Source organism: Ixodes scapularis, unplaced genomic scaffold, assembly GCF_016920785.2.
Source record: "Ixodes scapularis isolate PalLabHiFi unplaced genomic scaffold, ASM1692078v2 ptg000795l_1___fragment_3__unscaffolded, whole genome shotgun sequence".
Classification (NCBI taxonomy): domain Eukaryota; kingdom Metazoa; phylum Arthropoda; class Arachnida; order Ixodida; family Ixodidae; genus Ixodes; species Ixodes scapularis.
Window position 1 is genome coordinate 239,551 of NW_024610037.1, and position 18,466 is coordinate 258,016.

General features: G+C 44.9%; 1 pseudogene; it reads left to right on the forward strand.

Moving 5' to 3' along the window:
* The first annotated feature begins 47 nt into the window (after window positions 1-47).
* Window positions 48-17,162, forward strand: LOC115314295 (annotated as a pseudogene).
* The last annotated feature ends 1,304 nt before the right edge of the window (window positions 17,163-18,466 follow it).

Here is an 18,466-nt window from a genome sequence, read left to right on the forward strand (position 1 = left end):
AGGAACTCTTGAAATGTTTGATGCTTGTTGATGGATGGTGGTTCATCATGGCTTTCCTCTTGTGGAAACGGGTCATCCTGCAACGTCGCTTCGCACTCCATGGGGATCTGTGGAGGTTCACTTAGGGAAATGACATCCTTGTGCCTCTTGTATAGATGTTTTCTATAAGACTGGACGTTTCTGTATGACTTGCCGCAACTGTCTATGGCGCATGTGACTGAGAAGTTCTGCTCACCGCCGTGCACGAGGCCAAGATGAGAAACCACCAGAGTCATTTTTGGATCAAAAAACGTGCAGCGTGGGCAATAGTAGAACGAACTCCCCTCCATGGTATTACCGTATTGCTACCGAACTGCACTGTTAACACACGTCACCACGAATGTAATTTCGACCAGATTATCGTGCACGGAGCCACGGAGCGGCACCCTCGAAAATGGAACTCTTCATAGCGCTCGTAGATCTTTATTTCGGAGTGTAAACGGGAGGAAGGGAAGGGCGGAACGAATTCATAAAAAAAGGAAAAAAAAAATCAGTTTTTCGTTTTTTCTTTTGGGGGGGGGGGGGGGGGGGGGAAGAGAGGAGGGGAAAAGCGCGCGCGCGCGCACGCGCCGTGTGTTTGAGCGAAACCGCATTGAATTGGCGCGCAAGTTGCTATTGCATCCTTCAACATTGTTACCCGTGCCCCGGAAAAGCATTAGTGTCACCTGTGTGGTTAAATACAAGGAGTCCTGTAAAAGGCTCGTTGTGGACGGCGAGAAAACGGCGTCTGATGTGAGGGCGGCACTTGTTACCAGCCCCTTTTTTAAAGACCTTGTCGACACCATCCTCATACAGGTCTCTACTTTCTTTATACATAATTGGCGAAGCTCCGGTCGATAATTCGGGGCAAGGGGGGACCAAAGTCCCACTCCAAAGGCTCCGAAGGGGGAGGGATTGTGCCGACTTGTAGTAACCTGATCACGTTGTGACGCATCCGAGTGTAGCTGCGGATTGTGGGCCTAGCCGGCGCGTGCTCAATCCGTGCTCAATGCGACGGCACGAGCTCCCGCCCGCTAGCATTACAAAGCTCTTGCGAACGATCTACGAAACATTATGTTCTGCTATGGCCTATTCTGACGACCGGCTGCATATCTCATTTTAGAATGTGCCCTCGCTCATTCGCTAATGTCTGCTGTGGCCGATTTAAAAAAAAATTATTAAATAGTTTTTGTACATTTTTAATATTTGTACGATATCTCTCACCCCATATGTTCTTTTCCCGTCAAAAGTTGCAAAGACATCGTGCATAGTCATGTCATTCCTACTCTTGATTTCGCTACCCATGCTCTTTTGCTACCCTACAATACCATTATTTTTTAAATGTTATACTATTCTTACTGCCTCTCACATTTCTTTTTTATTATTTTCTGCTCAAAACATTGCAGCGTTATAGTTGTTGTTCCTTGAAGTTTTTTCATACAAGAAGAGGCGATTGGCCAAGGACCAATCTAAATAATAATAAAATAGTGTTTTGAAATTAAAAAAAAGGAAATTATTTTGTATTTTTATTGCATGCTTGATTTTTTTTTTTCACGTCATTTTGAAATATTTTTTATTGAGTTAACTTGGGCCAGGGGCATAGCCAGGGACTGGAGGGAGGGAAGGAGAATATAAAACTTTACCCCCCTCCAAAAAAAAAAAGGTTGCTGATTTTGTCATATACACACGCATTTTGACGACCCCCTCCCTCCCTCCCCCCCCCCCTTTTCTCCGCACCCCAAGTCATGGACTTCCCAGCCACCTCACGGATGTCCCAGCCCCACCGCCCCACCCCCCCACCTTGAAAAAAATTCCTGGCTACGCCACTGATTCGGGCCTGTACATCCATATGCCTATGAAGTTTGGTTGTTCATTTTCTTATGGGAAAGATGAATGAAGGCCAATCACCTGAGTTCTTGTGTTTAGGCTTGGATGTTTGCGAACAGTTGAGCTAGGTCACATATTTATAATCTGGTTACAGGTGAAGGACAACGTACTTAACGAGTTTTTTGATATTGACGAGGCAACCATCGTCGCGGATGGGGATGTGCCACGACTGGTCGAAAACCCATTCCTGGATGTTACGGCTGTACAACCTTTCCAAATGTTGGTATATTTCAAAACATTTAATCCTTGAACAACTGGTCTGTGTGTTTGTTGTAGTGAGTGTGAGGGCTGTTTCAGTTTCAAATATATAAGCAAAAGAAAAAAGAAATGACTATATATTTATATACGTTATGCATGTTGTTCTCGGAACGCCTCAGAACCTCCAAGGTACCGCAAGCTTGGAAAAATGCAAACATGATTCTGATCCACGGGAAGGGGGATGTTAAAGATCTAAGGAACTATATACCCATAAGTGTCCTGTCTGTACTGTACAAGTTGTTAACCAAAGGAATCCTTAATTACATAAACATTACCCTAGACTTCAATGAACCAAGGGAACAGGCTGGATTTTGGAAAGGTTACTCAACAATGCACCACATTCATGTAGTCAACCAGATAATTGAAAAATCGGCAGAATATAATGGACTCCTGTACATGGCATTCATAGATTACAAAAAAGTGTTTGATTCAGTTGAAACTGCCGCAGTCATAGAAGCATTGAGGTACCAGGGAGTTGAGGATACTTACGCAATGCTATTGGAAGATGTATATATAACGACTGTACAGGAACACTAATCCTCGATAAGAAGACCGAGAAGTTCCCCATCGAAAAGGGCGTGGGGCAGGGTGACACAATATCTCTGAAATTATTCACACCCTGCCAAGAAGGAGTGTTTAGGAAACTTGATTGGGACAAGTTAAGGATGCGAGTACATGGGGAATATTTGAGCAACCTTAAATTTGCGGATGACATTGTCCTCATAATTTAGTTTGTGGAGGATCTGCAACGAATTATTCAGGATCTGCAAAGGGAGAGTTCTGTCGTTGATTTAAAGATAAATATGAAAAAATCTGAAGTAATGTCAAACCGTCAGGCAGGCCTTCAGACTAGGCGACGAAATACTCAAACATGTGGATGAACATAATTACCTCGGGCAGATTATAACGACGGATCACAATCATGAGAAAGATCAGGCGTAAAATTGGTATGGGGTGGAGCGCATTTGGGGAAGCACTATGATGTCGTTGAAAGACTAGTATACAACTAATACATGCTTCCAGTACAATCTTATGGGGTCAAAACATTGGCTTTACTAAACTCGTGGAGTGAAAACTTGGGTCAGCACAAAGAACAATGAAAAGGAAGATGGTGGGGGTGGCACTTAGGTATAGGAAGTGAGCATCATGGAGTAGAGAACAAATCCAGGTAGAAGACATCCTAGCACAAATTAAGAGGAAGAAGTGGAAGTGGGGCCGGACATGTAATGTGGAAGAGCGACAACAGGTGTACTCAGGGACGGACACAGGTATTTCTTGAGGGGGGGTCAGGTGTTTGTCAGTGTATCATATGTTTAAGACCCCCCCCCCCCCTTCCACCCTTCCCATTTCCACGCCATAAATATTTACGAAGCAGAATTCAAGAGGGGGGTCAGGACATCCGAACCCCCGCCCCTCTATATCCGCCCCTGGGTGGACTACTCGAACGACAGAATGGGTACCAAGAGACGGGATTAGAAGTAAAGCCAGGCAAAAGACTGGATGGATTGATGAAATAAGGAAATTTGGAGGGAAAGAATGGACCATGGCCTAGCAGGATCCAAGTGGTTGGAGTTCTGTAGAAAGGGCCTTCGTCCTGCAGTGGACATAGAAGAGGTTGATGATGATGATGATGGATACATCACATGCGTGTGGGACTGAGCTGTGTCTTTTAACGTTATATTAGGTCGAACGTACTGTTTCATGTGAATGTCAGATAGATGGTGGACAAATTGAAGAGGGCATGCTTTTCTCTGCAGTAGTGTTCCTGATCTCGAGATTAGCTACGACAGCACTGCATCTTATCCCGGCCCTGCACTCATAGAGCCGACCCCTGGACCTTCGGGGTACAAGTTCCACGATTTCCCGGTCAACATCTGTCAAGAGATTACGGGGACAAAAGAAGGCCAAGTGTCTGGAGCTTTGCGAGCGAAGAACGTAAAGCAGATTGTTTCTGCACTATGCGTCAATACTATGTGAGTATCAAACCCAATGCAGCGTTTGTTTCACACTTTTCGCTCATTAAAGGGGCCCTGCAATCATATTTAAGCGTCTATCTTTTTGCGGTTTTTACGTCTCTTGGAGTTCGGGCAAGCCAGCGGGCACGGAGAGAGTAACTAAATATTGGTGTTATAATATTTTAACCGGACGACGCGGAAACCTCATTCACCGACAGGGGCGACCCGCGGTACCGAAAGCGCGCAAAATGTTACGTCTTAGGTCCTGGGCTTACCACTGGTCAGAGGTGCTGAAAGCTTCTTTTTAGTCGAAATACAAAATATAAGCGGCGCGAACAGTTTCAGTTATTTTTAAAAGAAGATTTTGTTCAGTATTTTTGATCAGAAAAGAAACGAATGCCGTTTATAAAGTACGGAAACAAGAAATGACCCGTCGACATACCCGCCACCAAGCGGTGGAAAAGGCGGCGCATACTAGAAAAGAGTAGTGGGATCAGGCGCCGACACGGAAAGGTCCCAGATGTACGCGGTGGCGCTGCGGTCGTTTACGGACTGGAGGATCCGACCGGCTCCGAGCGTTGCGATGGCCTTCGGCGAGAAGCTTTGCCTCGCGGTTTGGCTGTCTCGCGGTTTGGAAGTGGCTTCCATTCTGAACTGATCTTTACCCCGTGTTTGCTGTCGTTTGTGGCCAATGAAATGTCATGCCGAATTAGTCCTTAATCGCACAGCAAATGCAATGAGCGCGCTCTACAACATCCTTTAGTGCCTATCCACAACATCCTTTAGTGGCGCCCTCTCGTGCCGTCGACACAGAGTGCGGCAGCCCGTGAGCGCTCGTTAAGCTCACTACACCTCGTCTAGTTCATGGCCACTCAAGCAACCAAGAACGTCATGAAGGAGGTTATGTTTTGCATGTTTTTGTAATTCTAAATTGCCTATAACTTTTAAAATAAAGTGAATTTCGAGAAAAGAAAAGTTTCATTAAGTTACTACGTTCAGTGTGCTCAGGTTCAGTGCAAATTAAAAACCAATAAAAAGTCCTTGCAGGGCCCCTTTAATACTGATGCTAGTTCATAGCAATGTGAATACTGATGCTAGTCCATAGCGATGTGTGTATGCTTATGCCTCACGTTCTAAGCTCCACAGTGACTGAGCTGCACTTGTGCAAAATCTGTCCAAGGAATGTCATCCATATGATCACTTTTGGCACTACAGCTTACATGATTTGGGATTAGAAAAATGTGTGTTCTGCAAATGCTGCTCTGTAGAATGTGTATCCTGAAATATATTAACCATTTCTTCCATGGTCAGTTCTGCTAGTTCAATTTTAATTTGTGGTAATGGAGCTGTGTTTGTTACGACACATTATTGGTACATTCTCGTAGTTTCGAATGTTTTCGAATTTCTGTGCTTGGCAAAGGTGCTCTGCTAACAAACGTTCTTTGATACATGTTACTACCAGAACAGATATATTTTTAACATGGAATGTGTTATAAAAATGAGCATCACAGCAAAAACAAGGTGAGAGGCACGAGGCAGTGCGAGCGTATAGCTTTACTAAATGCTTTCGCTGAACGAGCTCTTGCACAATCGGACCATCCTGCCTTGCTGTGAGCTCGTGCTCTAGCCATCACCGTAGTACGCGAGGCTTCTGGATCGCCTCATCCCCTTCGCCTTTTATGTGTTTGTGTTTGCTCAATGGTGTGCGGGCACAAGCAAGAGTTCTATAGATGATTGACGCCGCATAGTGTCGTTTCTGTTTCTTCTCATAGCTTCCATCAGGCAGACTGGCACAATGTCTTGATGTGGCATTTGCAAGACCTGCACCTCTTCATGTGCATCAATTATTGTCATAATGAAGTCATCGCAACTCAAAATCAAATTGGACATAAGTGCTTAGGCAGCGTGTGGTCGGTGTGCCAGTGTACATACACTGACACTAGTTTACACTGTAGATGAGAAATTTTGTCAGTGCACTACGACTGTTAGCCTTGGGTCTTTCATCTGTATCACACAGTAATGATACGCGGCCGCAGATTGATACAATACTCATCCAGATTGAGATGGACAGTGGTGGGGATCGAATCCAGGATCCCTGGGTTCTGCATCACAAGCTCCCGCTCCATGCTCCGAGCTACTGTGCACTAGCTTACTCGGCCATTTATTCCCCATAGTCATTCCACTCACAGGCAAAGGGAAAAATCTCAACGCTCTGTTTCCCCGCCAAGAGACGAGGAAAAGGACTATGGACACCTCTAGAACCCACTGAAACATGGAGACACACATAAATCTACACTAGCACATTAGTGTCATTTTCAAGCAGAAAAGATTAAACTTTCCTTGATCCTATGGATTAAGTTGCGGTACACACGATGTGTAAAGTGCGAGGTAGGAAATAAAAGTGTAGAAAACCATCTGTGAGTGCAGCAAAGCTTACCGCGCGCTCCACATATTCTGTGTGCTCTGATTTCATCCGTAGTATCAAGGTAAGTTTTTGTCTTCGTCATACTTTAGTTTTTGTTTCTCTGCAAATTGCACGCTTGTGCTGGTAGTTTTTTCTTAGACTGCCTCAAAGCACAATGTTAGGAAGGGAAATTTTGATTATGTGCATAGATTACAGGTCTTGCAGTGCTGATGTGACGAAGAAATTCTGCTGGGAAAGATAAAAATCCTCTACTGACTATAAAATGGAACTAAACTATGAGCTAAATAATGCCGGTTCTCAGTTTCACTTCTCAGTAGCCGACCGGACAAGTGACTGACTTTTGAAATTTGTCCTAGGTATCCTTGCGAACACTATCTCGCAGCCGCCAAAGACCTAGTAAGAAGATACCCACAGCTCAAGGACAAGTCACGGACACACTGTGTGAGTATTTGTATCCCTACTTGGATGATTTAATTGCAGCTAACCAACTGTGGTGCCTTTGCTCTGCTTGGATGATTTAATTGCAGCCAATCAACTGTTGTGCCTTTGCCCTTCATGGCAAACACGTACAACAAATTCATCAGATTATGCACTGGTGTCAAACATGAATTGTTTACTCTTGCCAGATTCTGAGGGCAATTGGGGAGGAGGAGCGACCGTGACGCTCCAAGCGGTTGACTTTACAACTACACGGATGGGGACAACAAATGCAGTGACTTAGCGCTCGGCCGACATAACCGAATGCGGCGTCAGCGTTGGGCTGGAGTTTGTGTTCTCCGGTGAGGGGGAGGAGAGCTTTTTTAGGTGCGGAGCATCTCTTGCTCGGGTCTATGTTCCGCGGCGTCGTAGTCCGCACTCACACTACGCATGCGCAACTCCTCGCTGCGCGTGCGTTCTCTCTCTCTCCAACAGCTGCGCGAAGTGCACGTAGCTACCAGCTGCGTTTTTCTCTTTAACAGCTGCGCGTGCGTTCTATCTCTCCAACAGCTGCGCGAAGTGCACGCAGCTACCAGCTGCGTGCACTCCGCGTGCGTTCGCTTCTACTCGCACCGCGCGCGCAGGCGCAACTCTCCTCCTCTAGTTTCCTCTCCTTCAAGTGTGAATAAAAGCAGCGGTAGCGCGCTGCGCGCGTTCAAGGGGAGGAAGTGGCCGAGTCGCCTAACGCGTCTCAGCTCGGAGCGTGGAGCGAAGGCTTGCGCTGGGAACCTCCTGGGTTCGAGACCCCGCCACCCCCGCCCGTTTCGATCTGGATGAGTTTCGTACCGGCACGCGTTCGTGTGATCACTACTGCGTGATGCACGTTAAAAATCCCAGGTTAGCGGTTGTACTGCACTGGCTAAATTTCTCATCTACAGCTAGGAGACCGATTACCCGTTGAGGCGCATCTCCATCAAGGCTGTATAAACATAAAGAGCAAACCAATTTCTGCGGGCGTTCAGTTCACCGCTGTTGACTCCACTTCACTCCGTTCTTCCGATGAAGTGTGATGGAACGATGCTCCGCATCATCCCATGGTTTCCCTCGGGAAGATGGTGTAATTTTTTTGTTTCCACTCCGGCCTGCATGAACAATGCAGCATGCACGGCCCCAGCTCAGCACAAAAACCGAAGTGGGTCAAGCTCGCATTCTCTGAAGATAGATCCGGCACTTAACGTCGCCTGGTCGATTGTTAGTATTTTTTACATTATAGTGTGCCCCGCGCTCTATTATAGAAGATGACATTGACATGCCCATAAGGCCCGTGGGAATGTGCACAGGCCTTGTGTTGAGTAAACACCGAGGTGTGGGGAAACAAACGGGTCAGAGTGCCCCCATAGTTCGATCTCCTGCCCAATATCTTTAATGATGCAGTTATCAGCCAAAAATCTATGCTAATGTTATATTTTAGGCTTCCTGGCATGCAAGTATCAAGCACCGGGCCAGAAACATAAGGAGAAGGATGCCAGCCGGTGTGAACGAAGTGGACGCCAGAAAAGCTCAAGCTAAGGCTCACCGAGAGCGAAGAGCTGCACTTCCTTGCAACCAGCAGTGTAGGCCAAAGAATGCAGTAAGAAATGTAAGTTCATAACTTGTCAGCCCTTCTGAGATTTTGTTTTTTTAAAGCCTTGCCTAGCAAAGCCTCCACACTTACTCAAAATTCAGGTTAAAGTTTTGCTTCAGAAAGGGTCTAGTCAGCGGGCTGCCAGAAAACTGCCTGAATTTGCCTTCTGCAAGCTGTACCACATGGGCTCATCACTACCATGGAAAGAAATTAAACCTGAAGAGGCATTTACTAATTTATGTATGCAGCATATAACATTTGCTGCACTACTGATTTTCCTTGTCACTATGAGTGTAATCTCCAGCCTCCATAAAAGAAAGTTCAGAAACGTATTCTGGCACCCAATCACAACAGAAGAAAAAAAAAGGCAATAAAAGAGATGTTGGTCAGATTTGGCAGAACTGTCGCATGATAGAGTATTGCATAAAGGAAACTGCACGATGGTAGCCTGGTACAAAGACAAGATTTGTTGGATAAGCTAGAGAACGTTCTTCTGCACGAGGTGCGAGCCACGCATACCTGCCTATCAGCTCGGGTTAGTGGTGTTGCTATCTACAGCAGAGGGACAGGAGGTTCATGCCATGCTTACAAAGTGCACTGCTGGCATGGGTGTCTTGTTTACTAATGGAATGGAGCATTTTACTTAAAATCTCCTTCGGGTCTTCCTAGCCCCTTCGGGTCTTCCTCCCCAAGCAAGCGTGACAAAGAGAGGAGGGGGTACAAACTTGTGCGTGTTTTCTGCTCGGGAAGCTCATCCTCTATTGGAAAGAGTAAAAGCTGATCCATGTGGTCTCCAATGGTTTCTGAATTTTAGGTGTTTCCAGCTGCAAGCTGTGGCACTGGAGAGGACGAGGCAGCAGTTCAAGAACAGGTGGACCTCATGAAGAAGGAGATGAAGAAGACAGTATGGGATCGAAAAAAAGTACAAGATGCAATGAACAGGACCTACAAAGCTAGGAGGGCATGGCTAAATACAGAAAATTTGACTGTGGCTGCTGTGACGGATCGGTACCCAGCACTTGCACGGGCACAAGAGGTAGGTATTTCTAAAATTTTTACCCATTAAAGCCAACACTCATTAGTATGAACTGGGGTATGACAAACCATATTGTGGATTTTTTTTTGGGTCCACATAAATTTTAAATGCAACAAACTTTGGTTTCAATGGACATGGGTATAACAGATTCGTGCTGGCTCCAGCAGACCAGATTTGGAGGAAAGTTAGGTCCGGAGCGGCACTTACAAACTTAGATGCATTTTTTGTGACGCCAATTTTTTATGACTGAGATGTCTTAGTTTGATTAGAAAAGGCTGTCATTGGCAACTTAAATGCTGTAGCACGAAATAGAGTGAACCCTACCCAGGCGAAAAATTTTAACTGGGACCAGTTGGCACCTCAACTGGTTTCAACTGGGACTAACTGGTCCCAACTGGGAATCATCTGGGACTAACTGGTCCCAACTGGGAATCAACTGGGAGTAATAGGAGTCCAACTGGGACCAGCTGAGGGGTCAACTGGTTTGAACCATTCCCAGTTGGGAGCCAACTGGTTTGAACCATTCCCAGTTGGAAGTCAACTGGTTTGACTCCCAGTTGGGAATGGAGTGAACTGGGACCAGTTAGGAAGGTAACTGGTTGGAGCGATTCCCAGTCGGTCTTCAAATGCCTTTCCCGTTCCCAGTTCACACGGGGCAACAATTTTGACAAGTTGGGGGTGCATTGACCTTTGCTAATGAAGAAAACTAAAACGCTAACATTTTTAAACTTATACAAATAGGGAAATTTTTAATTAGTGGGGTACATTTATATTTATAAAAATATAAAAATTTTAATTAACAAAGTATTTTTTAATTGGAAAATATAATTAGTGACAAAATGTGTTCACTTAAATGAACATTTAGTGCATTATTATAATATATTAAAACATTTATGTAAATACAGTATTTTTTTAATAAATAAATTTATCTTTCGGCCAATCAGAGCTAGCGGGCCGCCGTGGCACGCGGGTGCGGATTAGTGGTACGCGTTGTCGACAGATGGCGCTGCCTATGGTGACGCGACAGACGCGACGCTGCAGCAGCCGGAGTCGGTCGGACGCGGTAAAGAAGGGTCGCCATCGCCGAAGTTGGCGTCGTTATGAAAATGTCAAAACTACAGCTGCGCTTCTTTGGACCTAACTGTACACACACCATGGTGGCGGCGGTGAACTTCGAGGATGGAAAGATGCAGTTCAGCGATTGGAGGGCACCCAGGAAAGACCGGACGGAAGAGAAAACGCCGTGGAGAGCACAATGGCGAAAATGGCGGGAGGTCTACCTCGAAAATGATCGACTGTTGTGACAGAGATTGCAAGGTGGGAGCGCTACCGCATCTTATCAGGACTTCACCTGCGCAACGCGGGATCACGGGTGAGCACCTTTCTTCACACGATGGGAAGAGAAGCTGAGGACGTCTTCACTAACAGACGCCAGCGGCCGATCTTCCTTCATCTCATGAATACCACCTCTGAAAAAGCGATTTAACCGTCGCAAGCAAGTGGCTAAACCCGGAGCGTGTACGTCACCGAACCTATTGTTTTGTTTCATTCTTCAAGTTTTTGACAATAAAGACTTGTCAGCCTTCCATTTTGTGCCGTGTTTCATTGTTGCTGGAGTTGGTACCAGCAGTAACTGGGACCAACGCCAACTGGGACCGGTTCTAACTGGGAGCAATTCCAGCTGGGACCAACTCCAACTGGGACCAGTTGCAACTGGGAATTGTTCCATAAACCAGTTGCATCTGGGACCAATTGGTCCCAGTTGAAAATTTTCGCCTGGGTAGCCAAATCAGTGACCTCTCAATTTGCCCTTTTTTATGTTTGTGTGTCTGCGCACCATTCATGTTCGACGAGGCTGGCATTGATATGTCCGCATAAAGGATAAAATCGATTTCTTGGCAATAAAGTGAGAATCACCAGCACTGCGGATCTAGGTAAAAACCTTTGAATGTTGCAAAGGCCCTGTACAAGCAAAACAATCAGTACAATTATGAAGAACAAGGGAATCGAACAGAAGCATGTCTCTGGTGACATCTGCAGAAAACACTTGCGACTCTGGGAGGCTAGCTACCTGGCCGTGTGTTGCGATGATCCCTTTGTTGTGACTGTGAGGCGCATTCGCGCTGGGCATTCCTGTAAATGGATTGCTCCTGAGAAAGCGTGCTGAAGAGCTTGCTGTGATTTTTGGCCTTGGCCTTGTCAATTTCAGGGAGGGCTGGCTGACTTGGTCTGTTTAAAATCCGACACAATGTTGTCTTTATGGAAATCTACGGAAGAGCTGTTATCGTTAACGAAAGCGTCGTCTCCGAGTAGCAGACAAAGTAGTTGCCTTAAATCCTGGCCAGATACGTAGAAACATAATCAGTGAGTACGAAGATGGATCGTTTACACAGCTAAACCAAGTAAAATGTACACTCCTGCATATAGTTAATATCCAGTGAAAAGTTACTGCATGTTCACTCAGACAATCCCAGCAGCCTGGCATCACACTGTTCTTTCTGAAAGATTTGCAAATAAAGCTTCATGAAGTCGCGCTGTAAGAAATTATCCATTTCTGCTCCTCCCCGTTTTGGATACAACATAGTTTGGATACAAGGGGGGATGTTTTGCACTAGGTCATGTTAGTCCGTTGTAATGAAGTTTGTCTGTATGACCAACTATACTTCATTTCATACTTAAGCTACGATGTTGCCAAGGCTAGTAGCACGAGAGCTTGACTTTGTCTAGCATCTCATTTGCATGTGGTCGCATGCGAATGAGGTACTAGACAAAGCCATGTGCTTGCACAACTAGCCATGGCAGCATTTTAGCTTAACTATGAAACGCAGTATAGTAGCAGTCATGTTCCACGTCCGTTGAGGTCTTCACTTCACAACCTGATGTGTTAGCTGCCACTAGCTGTAGCATTTTCTTGAACCATGACAAGTTATCACAATGCCCTTGCTGTACAGCTCAATGGCTGGTTGATTAAGGTGGCTGTGAACATGATTACCTTCACAGTAATATACGGTTCAGATTGTTTTTAGGATTCTTACGCTATTTATACATTTAGGTAGAATGATCCAAAAATATTTCAGTGGGAGACATCAATTCCTAATCATTTTGTTTCACGTCTTATAAAAGGCTAGTATAGTCACAACTTGTCTACATATGCCAGTAACTCGGCAGTAATGTAAGTTTCGACCTCAAACATAGAAATATGATTAATGTTAATGTGCAGCTGGGGAAACTATTATGCAAACTCCAAACATTGCAAGAAGTCAAAGCTAGATGGTTGAAAAAATAGTACTAAAATATATCATTTAGGTAACGCATGTTGTATCTCCGAGAGCAAAAAAGCATGAATAGCCTTAATTGTCATGCTATGTTATTGGACAAAAATCTTTATGAATGTTTTTGTTATGATTTTGAAATATTTTAAATAAGTTGAGCAAAGTTTATTATTACAGATTCAGCAGGAGTTCCGACGCCAGACAGGGAGAGATGCCCAGGAGGGTCTCACAGCCCTCCTTGAGAGAAGCACCAAGGCCCTCTATGAGCTTTTCCGTGTGAAGCCATCATCAAAACAAAAGGCAAAACAAATATCGGAAGCCGCCGAGAACTGCCCGGAAGAGGGTAAAAGTAAGTAGCTGAAGAAAAAGTGCTATACCTCTGCATTAATTTTGTTTACAGGCAGAAATATTTTCTAACCTTCCTTATTTGCCTATGTGTGCCAACAGAACCAGCTGTTGTGATGCTGCTTACATTATAGCCTATGGCTCGAGCAGAACTTTTTTCAGCAATGGGATGTATTTAAGCGCAGCTTGGGACCGGTGCATTCTGGAAACAGTGCCATCTTTGTGTCCGCGAAACCAGACAACTGTGCTTGTACAGCCCCCCTGCCCAGTGATTCTTGCATGCAACACCACGCACAAGTGACAGTGACGGGTGCTCTATGCAGTTGCGGTGGTGCGGTGCAGTGTATAGTCTAGGCAATGTTACGATGCTGTCTACGGCACAGGTTTCTCCATTGTTGGGCCCCTATGGTGGACAGTGGAAAAGAATGCGCAGGCTATGAGAAGGTGGAAATCTGCGGCATGAATCCGTTCGCTCCACAGCCGCACATCCAAGAGCTTAGCTATGGCCGCTGGGGGAAATTACTGGCATCTCAGATTACCTCCTGAAGACACATTTTGTCACGCTCAACCGAGTATATTAAAGGGTCCAGGAGCCGTTGATGAAAGCAGCGAGTGCGGAGAGAGCGATTGTCGTCTCACAGGTGAGGTAGACTTAAGATATTCGCGTAATTCTGGAGCACGCCTGCACCTTTGCTTGATTCACTTTTAGAAGGCTAATCATTCTCCTTAAGAACTGTGCAGCACACTGTAAAGTGATACTGTGAATTGTTGGCGCCATGTGAGCAACACGAGGTTAAAGTACGGGCTGTTGCTTGTCACTGGCAAGCAACAGCGCCCGAAAGCTTTGAGGTTGCTGCGACTCAAAAGACAAAAACATGCTCAAGAATGGTATAATTTCTTTCAAGGCAGATTTTCCGCCTCCTCCGGTAGGCAGCTTACGTTTGGGTCTTCTCTTGGGAGTCCTTTATAGCGGCTGAACTTGACCAGCACGATAGGCCTAGCCCTCTCGAGATGTCGACATGTCAAAAGAAATAATGTCTGCCAAAAACAAGAAGTGCCACAGACGTACTTGAAAGCAAGTGCCGCGAGTTCAGTCTACTTCGCCACATCAAATAATGATTAAACTTGTAAAAGTAAACTTGTAAAAGTAAATATTCGTAGGTCTACCTTACCTGCGAGACGACGATCGCGCTTTCCGCAATTACTGCTTTCATCGACAGTGCCTGAACCCATTAGCCCGTAGTTACCGGCATTTAAGACTTCCTTGCACATAACAAAACTTGTTGTTAACATCAAGTACAGTGCTACCCTTTTATGATACGACTAGACTAGAAATGATCAGTTTCTCATTATCGTTAGAAGTGGGTTGCACTGAAGTCCTGGATGTCAGTCATTTCCACCCGCGCCTGCCACCTGTTGTCTTGGACGAGGCAATTCGGCAACAGACCGATGGGATCCACGCTGCAGATTTCCATCTTCTTGTAGTGTACATGTTCCTGTTGGCTGTCTGCCATAAGGGCCCAACGGTGGAAAACTACTTTCCGAAGACAACATCATAACGTTGCCGCAACTATACACTGCACTGTAACAGCACAACTGCGTAAAGCGTCCGTCGTTTGTGCATGGTGTCGGCAGAGAAATCGCCGGACAGTACGGGTGTGGCGGTGTGGTTGTCTGCTCTCGCGGACACAAATTCGGCACTGTTCCCAAGACTCGGGTGAATACATACTATAGGTTGACATGCCAAAGCTAAAACGAAGTAATGTAGTGAACACCTGGTAAAGGTTCTAGATGGTATATTGTGATTGTATAACCATGGCAACATTTGATTGCAAAACATTATTTTCCAAGATGTTATTTTTCTTTTTTTTTTCTCCAGCTCTCCTTGCCAACGGTGCCCTGATCTTGCTGCCATGCCTGCTGAAGGAAAGAAGCAACAACCTCGTGAAGAGTCTAGTATGAATTGCTCGGCATGCCTATTTCAATTAAAATAGATATTTATTATTAGAGAGAAAAGCCCATTAGGATATTAACATCAAATGACTGGGAAAGTGGAAAGTGATAAAACTTGTTTATTAATTTCAAATAGTAACAAAAGGGTTCACAGGTATATAATGTACAGAACACGACATTTTGTGAATGAGTGATGCGCAAATATTTTCTCTTTTTCTTACAGAACTGGAAAGCTGTAAATAGAAAAATCACTGTGGTGAAAAGTGATAATGAATGCAAAATTTGTCGTCAGCTTAAATGAGAATAAGGTGCATAACAGGGGTACTGTTGTGCTTGCAGCAATAGACCTTTTCCACATACCGACGGCACCAGGCGGTGGCTGCACGAACTAAAAATCGAGGAAGTGACCTACCTGCGCTACCAATCTATAATTGGAGCCACGCTACCAGTTTCTTTGCTCTCTGAGCTGCGGCGCATGCCTAACGCAACTTTAAAGGGCATCGTGGCGTCCACCCAAACGTTGCGTTTATCTTTCCGTTATAAATATGCTTTCAATTATAAATATGCTGCAATTACGTGTTCTACTCACTGATCCACAGCCTCTTTCTGAATTTCCTCAATTTTTCGTGCCGTCTTTTGCTGCTTGGCATCCTCGCGCGTGCGCAGAATGCTTCTCGGAAAAGGTCCATTATGTCGCACCAGGCGCATATTTATTTGGGGGAGAAGACATCCTACTTTCTCATACCAACAAAAGCTAATCTCTAACATTGTAAACCCTGATGTTTGGGGAGGATGGAATGAAAAACAAATGCAGAGCTCCTCCCGAGCGTTGTGATGTAAAACACTACAACAATCGAAGAAATAGTACTTTTTCGCATTTATAGGTACCCACAAAAAAAGCTTCCAACTTGAAACAAGTGATATGCCTGAGTGAACTGGGTGGATCAGTTGTATAATTATGGTAGTTAATATTTAAAACGAACTGGGTTTTATTTACTGTGAAATGCGAGCATCCACCCATTCCACAATAAGTGTCTCACAATATTGTAACATTTCGAAAATATGCAAAGGCAAGTCCTTTGCATATTGAGGACCTCAGAAGCACCCATCCCCCAATTTTTCGTGATTATCCTCGAATTTTGAGTGGGCGCTTGCTTGAGACTACGGTTAGACATTGCAAATATTTTTTTTTTCCTTTCGAGAGTTGAGGATCAATCCAGCAAGTTTATATGGATACATACAACCTTTTGTGCTTAATCATTTACTTCAAAATAAACTGCAGTGTGGGGCTGTTTCCAAAACTCTGATCTTGCGAAAAATATGTGACGACATAACAAACAGAACAATTACCAGGTTGTCTGTAAAGACCTTCTGAGGAATTGTTTTAATGTCGTTTGTCTTGCCAAAACAGCAAGTTTTGATTTGCATATTTTTCCCAATATGTCTGGATAAACTTTAAAAGCATCTTAGCCCAACAGCATTACCAAATTGAAAGAAGTATAAGTTTTACTTTTAATAAGAATGAAATGACTCGGGAAATTTTTTAATTGTGCAGGAATTTGCATGTTGGTATTTTTAACGAAATGGCCTTTGTCCTTGTCACAGGAGCCGGGCGCCTAGTACATGAGCCCAAGTATTCTGTACACTGGTGAGGACGTGCTCACATCTTCAGTGTATGCGGTCACAGTCGAAGGTTTGACCATTGATGCTGCAAGCCTTACACAAGCAGTGTCGTTGTTGATGTGCCTGTTCTGGGCTTTTAACATCAAATACTCTGCTGAAATCCAAAATACACTCACCCTTCTTGAGCATGCCATCGGGGTTTCGCACACAAAAATGGGCACACTTGCATTGCAAGTCTGGAGCTGCTTGTGATTCAAGACCTGCTTACGTTATGTTTTTCAGTTGAACATTGTTTTAAACCTAAATTACATTACTTGATGCCATTTGTTTTTAAACGAAAGCCTTCCGATTTAAATCGGCACTGTATATTTTGAAAATAAACACATTAAAAACAGTGGTGGTTTTTATTGAAACAGGCATCATCTTCTGTATTTTTTAGAAATTTTGAAAGTTTGCTCATACATTTCCGCAAGCATTGATTAAGAAGCATGCTTCACGTTCTCACTTATGTCACACTGAGAGGTATGGGATCACAATAAAAAAAGTTGCTCTCTTTATGTGCAGCATAACTGAAAGCCCGGAAATGCCATCTTGTCACCGGGACCCAGGGGCTGTTCGACTATTAATATTGTTTCTATGAAAAGGTGGTTTGTATAGGAATGAAGATTGTTGCAGAAGGCCGGACTCCTGCTGCACGAGTTAGTTGTGCTCCACCTCGTCTTCTCCTAAGCAGTATCTTCATCTTGTAATATTGCACCCCTTCAAGGAAGCACGTCTCGTCGTGGAGCTGCGAGGTCGATGGCTCGATGTTAAGGTTCGATATGGAGCACGTGAATGGCATCTTTTTGTGTGCGACGTCTGTCATATTGTGGGTTCAGGGCTTCAATGGCATACACCGAGAACATATCGGATAAGATTCCGTTCAAACGGTAGGTAAAGGCGGATTGGGGGGGGGGGGGGGGGGGGAGAGAGGCAGGCTTGCAGAATTTCAGACGCGACTTTGACTGGAAGGCACATCCACAGTCACTTGGGAGTTCTCGAGATGTGCCATATTTCAATAGCTCATCAATGAAGCTGGGTTGGTCATGGCTGAAAGCTTGTGCAATGCTTGGAAGCACGTTGTTGGGGTGGAAGAAGCGTTCCAACAAGGCAATGCCACTAGTGCTCACATCCAGCCCATCATCGGGCTGGATAAAGATGACACCTTTGAGGGTGACACGTATGGTGTGGAGCCTCTGGGTAAAACGTGATGTCTTTCGACTAAGCTTTAAAGGGATACTGAACCGAATTTTCGAACTCTCAAAACAAGGCTGGACAGATAGGCGGGACGATGCAAAACCCTAAAACATCACTCATACAGCGATATCTCTAACGGATCCCCATATTTTTAGAAAAAAAGTGCCCGACTGAACGCGGTTAACGAGGCCGACAAGACAAGGCACGTCACGATTCTCCATTCCGTCTCCTCCTCACTACGTTCCGTGTCGAGCTGGTGAACCGAAGCGAGGCCACTCCCCCTCATTCTCAAATTCTCCCGGAGGACGGTGATGTCAGAGGCCTCGCTTGGTCACTCCCTTCTTTTCAAAAAGTGCGGCCATTCCTTTTGAGATATCGATGTACAGGTAATGTTTTGGAGTTCGTAGAGTCCTGTTC